The sequence below is a fragment of the Cavia porcellus genome, unplaced genomic scaffold (genome assembly GCF_034190915.1).
Source record: "Cavia porcellus strain 051 isolate PalLab524CR breed Dunkin Hartley unplaced genomic scaffold, mCavPor4.1 scaffold_11, whole genome shotgun sequence".
Classification (NCBI taxonomy): Eukaryota; Metazoa; Chordata; class Mammalia; order Rodentia; family Caviidae; genus Cavia; species Cavia porcellus.
The window spans coordinates 74256808-74268915 of record NW_026947494.1 but is presented as its reverse complement, the minus strand read 5'-3'; the positions used below and the strand labels follow the sequence as shown (position 1 = coordinate 74268915).

The window sequence follows — 12108 nt, the reverse complement described above, 5'->3', positions numbered from 1 at the left end:
AGTGCTGAGTCCTTCACCCCGAACCGAGTCAGGTTGAGAAGGGATCTGAACATTTGATAGTATTCCTTTTTCACTTGGGCACCTGTGAGCTCTCCTTGAATGTGCATCTTCTCCGATTGCAGTCTTGAAATGGACACATGGTAGGAATTCCAGTATGTGCCCATGATGGACAACTTCCATGGGATTCACACTAAATCAAAACTGCAGAATGTGGGTGGGATTGTGTAAAAGCATAATGCGCCATTTAATTTTGTTAATTGCAGCAATTGGGCTAGCTCACAAGCTGCCTGCTCCTGAAACAGGAAGCCAATGGAAGTGGCAAACAGCCGTGTGCCCACAGAAATAAGGGGTGCAGAGACTTTCCCTTGAGTGGAAGAAGTCACATGTGATTTCACTATCCACCCAAAACTCTTTCTTTAGAATCCACAAGGGAAAAATTATCAGAATTTGTTGTATTGTAGGCAGGCAGTCAGCCCAGAAAAGCCAAACTTAGGACCCTGGGGCCCTAGGTTCTACTAAATTTCAAGCAGCCTATTATCTCTGACATGTTTAATCGTTTTGCTGCAATGTTTTTGTATTATGCTTACATAGCCTAAGTCACAAATACATTAACTAAATTCAATTTTTGCTTTCAGTATATTGTCTTCTCTTAGATTTTCCTGCAGCTCCATTTCCCATACTGATACCACGTGTGCACTAGTGATGTGCCTTGTGCTGTGCTAAAATTCATTGTCTCTGGGATCTCACTTAGTGCTCACAACTGTCTTTGGGTTCAGTACCACTTCTGTCTGGTGCAACTTCAGCTCAGGTCATTAAGCAACTTACCAAAGGCCCCTCAGATAAGGAAAAGTGGAGCTGAAAGTGGAACACAACTTTTAACAACTGAAAGTCCTCCCAGAAGGCCAGTGAATATTCCACAAAAATCTGCTTCTGATTTGGCAAGTCTTCAAGAGAATCAGATTCAAATGACCAGCGTTTTCCAGGAAAATTTCCTTTTAAAGTCAAAGATGTCTTTCAGAATAAAAATTTAAAAGAAAACAAGGTCAACCATTAAAAACAGAAATCTGCCACCTGCAATTCTAGTTTGTAGAAGACAGATCAATGCAGTCCTTCCACTCCAGACAGCAGTCCCTCCATAGCCTTCTTCTGCACTAAATTGTAATAAATATAAATTAACTTTGCTTCTCTTGTATTCTGTACATGTATGATACTGTCATCTAGATAGGTAGACTGCAAAATAAATTTCACCAATCCCTTTGACATACTGATGAGAGACTGAGACAATGAAAGAAAAAGGAAGGAAGGAAGGAAGGAAAAAGGAAGGCCACAGACCTAACAAGTCTCTGCAGTGACATTATTTTTAAGTTATAAGGTAATTCTATTTGATTGCTATCATTTTCCCTGGTTAATATCTTGAGATTGAAAAATTTAACATTTCAATGGATTTTTAAACCATTCGTTTAAACCATCACTTAAGTCTGGAAACCTTATCTTAGACTGGTGAGTTAGCTAGATGCAAAGAATAAAGCTTTTATCAAATATTTGTTGGTTTGAAGGATAAAATAATTAACACTTTTTTCCCTTTTCTCTTTAAATGTAGTTTGACAAACTGGTAGTGTAACCCACCTGACTATGCCATTGCACATCAAGCTGTGTGTGTTGTTGGAACTGAGGCTGAAAATGGTAGCCAACAATAACCCGTAAACCTTTTCAGTCCTGGTATTTATTTTTAAAAAAAAAATTTTTTAATGATCATCTCAATGTACTATTTTAAGAGACACTCAGTCATCTATCTTTCTGCTTTGATCTAAGCTGATCTTTAAGAGATTACGTTGAATTAGAAGTCACTAATTTTGCATAGGATACAGCATCTAAATGAAATCCAAATGCTACTTCATCACTTTTGTGAGACCCAAACAGGAAAGGTAACTTTGTAATCAGTATTTCACATTAAACCACTACAGATTCCCTCTGTCTTTCCTTCTACAAGCACAACCTCTACATCCAGGACTATCAGGCAACGTGTAGTCAAGTGCGAGAGGATTTCTACATTTCAGCAGCTCACAGATCAGTGCTGAGGGGTTTTTGGTTAAAGATCACAGTTTGCCGAGTCAGAACTCTCTGATTTCACCTCTATCTCATTTCTGTTCTTGCACACTATTACTTCTCTTTCCAATCCCTATACTAATTTTATATTTAAAAAATGAATGTAAACGTTCCCCAGCTCATAGTAAATAATTACCCTCAATGGCAAGCACGAAATTATGAGGTAAATTCAAAGATAAATCGACATTAGATGACTACAATTAAACAGAAAAACTTAGGGCTTGTTCTTATGGCTTCCAGAAGTATTTCTGAATCAAAGTAAGAAAGCTGAAATATTGTTTCGGTATATTGTATTTAACTTAAAACCATGACCATTAAAAAATACAGTCTTGATATTTCCTTTTAAGAAAAGATTTGAAAGTAAGCAACATCCTAAGGGTCGGAAGTGTTGTGCTGTTTTAGGAAAACAGCCTTTATTAGCACCTATTAGGTGTTTCAGGATAACAAACTCCCAGAAGAATCTCAGCTACTGTCCCTTGTGAGTTGGTTCTAAAGTGAGACCTCCCAAGGTTAGAATGGTGGCCTTCTGCGACCTCCCATGTCCGAAAGTATCAGCCATGGGACATGATGGGCACTCACGTTGGCCTGGATCCCATTGTGAGTCTCCCATCATAGGGCCCAGCATGGTTGTCTTCCCCCAGACTTAAGGAATGTACTCTCAAGTTCACTGTTGGCTTGGGTATATAGGAATTTATATTCCTTAAATGAAACAATTCTGGCCACATAAGGTGTAAGGCCAGATGTCCTCTGTGGAATAAAGAGAACATGTATTAATTTTGACAAGCATAGGATATCTGGAAGAATTCATAGTGAGTCTCATTAAGCATCACTGAAACAGTTAACGTCACAGTGCAGCTCTACCAGGCCATGATTCCTAGGTCCAGGTCACCATTACTACTTTTGTCATCATAGTTGTCACTGTTTGCACCACTGCACTGCACAAGAGAAAGCTTGTAGCTACTGATAAGACATTTGCGGAGCAAAGAGCATGTTTAACATCAAATTAATTAATCAAAATAATAAGTAAATATTACCAGCACGGTACTAACATAAAATTTCCTCTTGAGCTATTATTGAAGGTTGTCACCTACTCTGTTATTAGAATTTCAGAAAATGTAAGGTTTTGTGTTTTTTATTCTATTTTCATCTACCAAATAATCAGGTTGGTATTTCATCTACCAAATAATCTCTACTACTTAATTTGCATTAAAATGGAATTAATCAAACTCTTACTTCAAGTGTTGCAAGTATAACAAATGGAGTTGCGTGTGAGCTAATTTAATTTAACTGTTGTAATGGCATTCTGGCATGCACTTGTATCCAATCAACCCTTTAATTATTTCACATAAATTTATTTATCAGCAAATGCTAAAACATCCCTAAGTATGTTGAAAATATATTTCAAATTTCTATCATTGTGAGAAATTCCTATTTTGATTACAAAACCGTAGAACAAATCGGTATTTCAATCTATTGTGATTCTGGAAAATAAGCCCTTGTATTGGAAAGTGCTGGGCACCGCTACATTCACACAGCAATTAAACTTTGACCTGCGGTTTTCTCCAGAGCCCCCTGTGATTTCTTATTCTATTGCAATTGAGAGAAATAGCACACCATCCTGTAACCAAAGGAGACCTGTCATCTGGTGAAAGAGTTGTAATTTTATGGCCTGCTTTCAAAAAGCAAAACCATTCAACTTCCCTTATTAACCTGCCTACTATATTGTGCATAAAAGAGAAGTAGATTTCCAAAGCACAGCTTTGAAAGCCTGGTTTGAAACATTCTCCTTGGTCTGAATCAAAGACTTAGTACTCTCTGAGCAGAAATTCTTCCTGCCACAAGGAAGGGGAGGAGTAGCGGAGGTGGGCCGGCTACGCTCAGAAATAGCCTTGACTCTCACAAAGCTGCGTATTGCTGATGCTATCGATTCCTTTCTTTTTTTACAGAAACATCTTGGAGCTTGTCAAGTTGTACTGGAGGTGATACGCAGTTAATTAATTCAACAGACACTTTTAATCTTGCAAATTCTTGACTTGTAATATTGTAATCAAGCTACTGCGAGGGAACGTTAATCAGGTAGTGGAAAGGAGCAGTTGGTTCAGCCTCCTGCCATGATGGGCCCAGGCCTGAAAGAAAAGACCTCTGTGAAGGGAGAGCTAAGGAAACATGTGCTACCTGGCTCCTCAACGCTGACGCTATGAATATGCATTCATTTCCTTGTTTCTGCCAGCAAGCACTGCTTTGGGGGAAAAAAATCAATGATCCCTGGGGGCTTATTTAGCTTAGAGTGAGTGTGAGTTGTAGAGACTTGTTTCTCATGGATTCAAATCCACATGCTGAAAATGAAAAAAAAGCCACTGTCATCTGTTTCATAATTGATCTTTCTAAATCCAGTTGCTACTTTGACTCCATTTCACGAGACCACTGTTCCCAGCATTGTAATAGCCAATTTGTGAAGCCTGAATTATAATTCTGTTTCAGAGGTCAAATCTGAACTGCTCCAGCAACTGAATAATTAGATGCCTACCTTCCTAGGGGGTGATGTTTCCAGTTCCAAACTCACATCCACTTCTATCTGGAATCTACTGTCCTGTTGCTTCTCAGATCTGACAAAACCTTGGTTATGAGTTTAAAGATAACCAATCTAATATGCAAATACCTACATTTTCACTTAGAAGTAAACAGATGGTCTTGTAATTAAAAATCATGGTTCTTCTCCACTTCTCTTTTCAAAAGAAAGGTAAAAGTAAAATTGCCACAAGTTATCGGATTGTAGATTCAGAGTGTGCAAAAAAAAGTCAGCCATCCATGTGTTCTTGTAAAGTTTTTTGTCTTATCTGAGATGTCAGTTTTAGGAGTTTGCCCTAGATGAATGAAAGAAAGTCATCAGATGTATTTAACAAGCAGACTAGAAGAAAATAAAAGAGGAAGAAGGGGGATCATTTTTCTCACACTCAAAGATGTTTCTGTATCCCAAGCAATTATTTTAATGTTCCAAAGCTATTAAATAATATTCCCAATATCAGAGCTAGTATCATGGCAAAGTCATTTTACTCAACCGACTGTCAGCATAAGCACTAATGCTGAGTGAGGAAAAAGTGGCCTACCGCCATGTGACCTGTTTTCAATTGTTGGACAATGAAAATCAGCAGGTTGAAGGAAATGTTTATTTCCTGAACCCCAGAGCTAAGGTAGTTTGCAAAGATACTCTATAATGTACAGTGAGTTGGTTGACTAGGGGTAGAGGGAACATAGGAGCAATTAACAGATTCCTTCAATAAGACTCCTGGTAAGCGTGACCATGGCAGTGCTGGGTAACAGTTCCCATTAATGCAGAGGCCCCAGTGAAGTGATCGAAGAGGGAAATCCTGTAGTTTCTTTTCAGGAATTGTTGCCTTTTTACACAGCAGAAATTAGCACTGGTCACTGCCATTCCATAATTGTAGCAAAAGATATACCCCTGATAAAAGGTCGAGGGCAGCAGACACAGTGGCAAGATGGAGGGATGTTAGTGGCTTTGCATCTAAGATTATTTCCCTCCTTAAAGAAACCTTCCCTTCTGATGGCTCCTCACCATCACTGATCCTTTACAACATTGATCCTTTGCACACCAAGAACTTCTGGTGAACAGTAAGAGGTCTGTTACGTATCGTTAAGTCACGGGAACCATTTAATTAGCCTCTCTAACAGCAATGAGATTCAGGGTTACCTCGGCCTTATTCATTGTCCCACTGTAAATACATCATGTTATCACTGGAGCCTCTGGGTCCAAACTCACTCAACCAGTTTTACCAGTATTGGACTCTTAAACACAGTCTGGATCTTGAGTCTACCAATCACCTGGTCTGTGTATCCATTTTCAAACTGAAAAAAATAATTCTTGTGGGAGTAATTTTCAAAATAATAGGGGTAGGGGGACAGTTAAAACAATTTTTCAATATAGACAAAACCTCGGGACCAGCTCTGATTTTTCCTCACGACTAAGTTTCTTTTTATTGGAGGGTCTTCAAAATTTGTATTTTCCAGATGATTACTGAATCATCTTTGCTAAACCAAACTAGACATTATGAAATTATTAAAAATAAAGACTGTCCACATGAATGTAAATATCTCAATGAAAAGCAAAGAAGTAGGTCACTCAAGTGATAAATTTCATCCTCATGATATCAAATATTTGGATGCTCTGTGGAAAACTCCAGATGTTTGAAGCATACGATTTTCTGTCTGGTTGTCTGATGTTGTTTAGATGTGCAAACTGCTCAGGTGTTGTAGGCAACAGAAATGAACTTCCTTGTGCAGTAATCAATTACTGGTGATTTTTTGCTGCTAAAAATCTCTTTGTTGTGCAAAGAGAAATAAATAATGCAGAGCAAATGCTATCTGATTTTCATTTACTTTCAGCAAATGCATGAATGGGAAAAGTTTGGGGGGCTCCGTCCCGGATCTAGAAAGGCATTGCTGTCCCTCCATCAGAGAAGGAATTCCAGAAGCTCTTTCCAGGCAAGGGGCCTTCTTGTTCAGCCTTTACTCTATAATTGTATCATTGATCTTCTGCTGCTCATAAATCTGAATCATTCACAAAGTTTACTTGACAAAATATTTCAAGGCAAATAACAAATTTCTTAATTTTACATTCAAATTTAGAGGCTTCAGTCTTAAACATTCTATTTTGTAAGTTAAAAATAATTTAAACTGCCAGTTTAAATTTAGTCACTGATTTCAAAGTGAATTTTATGATGTCATAAAAGCTATTTTTCCAAAATCAAACAAAATATGTAATTTTGGGGGTTTGATTTGTTGATGTCACTGCAATTGCCACGTACTATCTGGGTTGTAATAACCTTGGGATAATTATGTTTTCCTTGTAGTCACTATGATAATTTCTAGAAAAACATAAAAAGTTGGCATCACAGGGAAAATCACTGCCCATCAAGAAAATCTGAGATGCTCATGCCACCTCCTATACTAGTTATTATTCATTAACGTTTCTACCGTGTAATGTTAGGAGGTTGCTCCTTTTTCTTCTGATTTGCTTCTGTGTTGGTTAGATGTTTGTTTCCTCAAATCATGTGCCTACTTCATTTTCTAACCTGAGGCTTGGCAGAACCACAGACCAGCTCCTCAGACCAAGTTTGTTAAGAGAACTCATGCATCAGAACTTGCTATGAGGCATATACACAGTTACACAGAGCACTGAAAGATACTGATCTGTGCAAAGATCTTGAGAAGATTTCTGAAGATAACCCAAAAGTTTTGCAGCTTCTTGGGTGCTGCTTTGACTTGTCCAACTGTATGTCCAGTGCCAAGTCAGAAGGAGCAGGAAATGAAGCTCTTGTTCGGGCCCCTCCTTTCCTCAGCTGCAGAAGTTTTCCTGATGTCAAATGAGAACTCTCCCTGGGCAGCAGAGACCCCAGCCAGGGGGTGTCACCCCCCTGGGCTGGCTCTTCTGCAGCCCACCTTTGGAAACAGGCTGTGGCCAATAGTCAGGCATCTGTGAAATCCTCCAGAGCCAGCACTTCTGTGTACCAACTTAACTCAGTGATGCTTTTCTTTTTTCCTTGTGAGTTTTACTTCACTCTATCCTTCAATAATCCTTTCACCTTCATATTCTGGGCAGGATATTTAATTTCACAGCAAAGAGATGACAATCAATCATTCACAAAGAGTTGGTATTTTTAAATTATCTTTATGTGACCATTGATATGAAAACTTTAATAGAAAATTAAAACCCCCTATCTTGAGTATGACTCCTTTAAATGTATTTAAACCTATCCTATTAAAGATATCATTTTATACTGTAAAATATATTCTTTTGGGATGCAGGGGCATAAGGAGCTGTGGCCCAGTGATGGGAACAGAAGAACTAGGAATCCACACACACCTGCGTCCTAATCCCTGGTCTTCGGCCTCAGAAACTCACATCAGCCTCATTTTTCCCATGTGGGAAAGAGAGAAAATATTTATTTACCTACCTCACAGGGGTGTTGTGAAGATTAGTGAGAGTTGGTGAAATGCCACGAGGTTAGAAAGCAATGTTATTCTTCCTAACTAGCAGGGACACAAGGCAGAACTTCGAGCAGCACAGAAGGTAGGGTAGGAAGGGAGGTGTTAGAGTTGTCTGAGAAACACAACAGCAATAACTAACCAAGCAAGGAACACAATTATTCTGCACCACTTAACACAGGCAAAACATTTCCTTCAAAAGTCTGTACAGAATTTTTTAAAAATTGCCAACTTTGTACTAAGAAAATTAACTCCTTTGATAGAGACATTGGAATTCTTATAGACCGTTTTCCTTTTACCTAACAGGATTTTACTAAATGTTTATTTAAATGCATCCAGAAAACCTGATTTCTGCTGATGTCTAAGCAGTCTGCATGCGTGGTCCCATGCATTTTCCCGAGATTCTGCATGATACCCCAGCTCAGAACTAATAATGGCAAGTGTGCTCTGAAATCCATTCTGGATAAGAGTGAGTCTTTAACAGATTTTATTAAATTAGAATTTGAGTCATCTACATTGAGTTTTCTTTATACTTCTGATATGATGATCTCTCCCTTTAAAACCCAGTAGGAGGATGTAAAACCTTGTTTCTGTCCATAAACCCTGAGTTGTTTCATTCTCACATTATAAATGTATTTTAAATATTTCAGAGAAGTGTTTACACAAGTGCTTCAGCAATATATGGACATCCACGTGCTTACATGTGAATTCTACTGGAGAACAGAGGAAACTGTTGAAAACACCTCAGAGAATATCCTGTACAATTTCCCCAAAGTAACATATTTTCTTTTATTTCAATGATTAAACCTGATCAGAATGAATGCTAATGGCCATGATTATAAATATTTGTAAGTTTGGAGTCACAGAGGCATTATTGTGATGTATGAACGTAATTATGAAACTATACTAACTGCAGATAATGCTTTTGTGATGTGGCTTCCCGAAGTAAAGTTGTTGTATATAAGTATTATAATTGTACCTTTGTTTAATAATTATGTCCCTTGGCAAAAAAAAATTACACTATTAATATGAAATAGGGCTCTGAAAATTTACCTTGAGGAATGGGTTTAAAATTATGCCATACTTGGGGCTAATGTAACATCTACATTCAATATAATCTTTTCCAGTTTCAAAATTTTATTCTAAAATCAAAACCTTAAAATTTCAAATTGGCTGACCATTTCAAATGCATAATGTTAAGATTTCCAAAGCGTGATTTTAACCTGGGAAATTATCCAATCCATTAAAAAAATCTGTACTGCCACAACATTAAAATAAGTATTATTTTTGCTAAACTAAAATTACTATATGAAAACAGTAAATCAATCAAAATTAATTTGATATTCCTGGCTACTCCATTCCTCAATTTCTACCTTTGCATCAATATTTTTCAAACCAAAAAATGCAGCAGAGTATTCTTTTCCCTGTGAAAAGAAAATCAATCTGTTTTTATTTGTTTTTTATACAAAAAATAAAGTTAACTCTTTGAACTTGATTCTGGGGCTTGGAATAGAAGGTGGCAGCTTTTCAGGTGGGTTCGTCAGGATGAGAGGAGACAAAGTGAGGAAAGCGTCATTAAGAGATTTTACCACAAAAGTAGAAGTGAAACATGTCAGAGCCAGGCACCTCTTTCAAATGACAGAGGCTAAATTCCTCATAGAACAGCTGAAAATCAAGTGGAGACGATGTATTACTGAGATATAGGTTATACGTCTAATTACTGAGACGAAGGACAACTCCGCCTCTTAGGTTTCCTCATCCATGGAATGCTCCAGCCCCCTCCCCGGGAATAAGATTCTTGCAGAATAACTGGGCTTTAGCAGGGAAATACGTAACGATGCTGTTGTGGACAAGATGTTTGTAAACATCACATATATGATAATTTGTAAAGCTAGTTGTCAACATTATTCTCTACTTTTGGTTAACATTCTCTTGCTAGACAAATGATTTCAAACCCAGAGAGGGAGACAGAGAGAGAGAGACAGAGACAGAGAGTGACAGAAACAGAGAAATTCTTTGATCAAAGGAGTGTTTCCTAATTTATACAACCATACTACTGGAATATTATTATTACAAAAATTCCTTTCATAGCTCAGTGGTAGTTCCCAGCCAAAGCCTTTCTTTGATTAAAGGGACAGGACAAAGGAAGACTCTAGTTATACTTAGGAATCTATGCCTACTAACTAATTTCTGCTTTTATTCTGTAGTCAGACAGCTCCGTGGCCCCAAGAAAGATATAGTGATGGATATTCAAACATGTTATTCCATCTCAGAAGGAAGAGAATGACCCATAAGCCAGAGGCTTTCTCCGTCTCTGAAACCACATTGAACGTAGGGCCAAGACAAAAATTGTTTTAAATTGAGAGCAAAACCATCGTCCCTACTGATTCCTTCTTAATTTTTACTAATTTCTTTAATATTGGAGTTTCTAGTAATGACAATGCCATTTCATATGATGGCTTTAATGCAGAAATGGTTCATCTGAACACATGTCCTATCCAGTAGATTGGAGACAAACACTCTTAGCACTAATATAATGGTTTGACTGATAACATCTCACAGAAAGAGAAGTGTTTTTGCTCAGCATTAAACCATTGAATAATACAAACCTGCTTCCAAAAGGCAAGGATTTTTGCTACTGACATTTGTCTTCATTTTTCAGTTATTTTAAATAAAGTAAGTTTTACATCTAACTACCTCAGCTACTGTTGTTTTATTTAGAACCATAAAATCATGCACTTTGTAAACAAAGAGTCTTTTCATTTAAAATTTTAAAAGGATACTTGGTGCAACGTAGTTCTGAAAAATGTGTGTATGAGATAAGCAACCCAACCTCAGGAGGGTATACTTCCGTTTGTTTTGGTTTGGGGTAAAATCTCCACCAAGAGAGGCTGCTCTAAATTTGCTTAATTTGCCTTAAACATTTTGTGCTCCTTTCTCTGTTTAATTTTTGTTGTTTTAATTCTTATCTGAAAAAAATGTAACAGGTGGCAGATGGGCAGCAAACTGAAGAGGACCATTAATTTCTCGCCTTCCTATTGTCAACTGTCTGCATGACGTTCTGATTGTGCAAAATGGCCCTTCCTGCACTTCTCTCTCCATTGCAGAAATAAGGTGTGTGTGTTGAGGATGGTGAAGACATTTCTCTTCTAGCAGGTGTCACACCTGGACCCAAGTGAAAACCTTGGCGATTCTTGTGCTTTTCCTATGTAAACATTGTACAAATGTATTTGGAGTTTTATTTGCAATGAATAATTAAACAAGTTATTAAATTTTTTGCTTCTTGTAAATATATATATTCGGATTTCCTGTATCCAAACATCCCTTTAGCGTTGGGATCGTAAGCGTGTCTTCATCGGCTGGTGGCTGCTGTCTCCAGGCAGTGACCCCGAGTGCTCTTGTTCAAAGCACAGTGTGTGGAGTAGTGATGTCCTGCAGTACCATAGTTCCTTTGGTCTGTTAAGTAAGTTGCAATTTGTGATGAAATGAAGTGGAAAGTAGTTCTTCATAATAAATCAGTTTCCTTGGTTACCTGATTTTTCTTGTAAAACTTTAAAAAAAAACTTGAAATTTTATATATTTGGATTTTGTAGATTTTTTTTATTTTATTGCAACACAAGGTACCAAAATCATTAAATAAAGTACACTGTGGTCATTTTAACACAAGTCTGAGTTCCTGATCCTTTTAATTCCATAAAGGGAGCGAGGCACAGCTGACACATGGTGGGAAAGACATAGTCCTGCAGGAAGTTGACGCTCTGCCCTCACTGCCACAGTGACCAAGCCCCGAAATTCCTTAGGCCACCTCGATATTCACATAGTAAATGTCTTTGCTGCCTTTCCACGTCACATGCAAAATAGCAGATGTCACTTGTGGCCCTCCTCTGAAATCAAAATTTGTCTGCATCCTCACTTCTTTCTCAAGACGTTCCTTCTGCTCTTCAAGCTCAAACTGCCCGCTGTGTGTTATTGGCCTTGCTTTTGCTTTATTTATAGGGC

The 12108-nt window shown here is 37.8% G+C and overlaps 1 protein-coding gene across 2 annotated transcripts in view; it reads left to right on the top strand.

The window, feature by feature from the left end:
* Xkr4 (XK related 4) overlaps window positions 1-11775 on the top strand; it is a 415115-nt gene extending 403340 nt beyond the window's left edge. The window contains exons 4-5 of one of the 2 annotated variants that reach the window (XM_063258493.1): window positions 1222-1372; window positions 4053-11775. The gene's annotated coding sequence lies outside the window, so the exon portion shown is untranslated. The remainder of the gene's footprint in view (window positions 1-1221; window positions 1373-4052) is intronic. The other variant, XM_003465985.4, reaches the window with a different exon arrangement.
* Window positions 11776-12108: the final 333 nt, after the last annotated feature.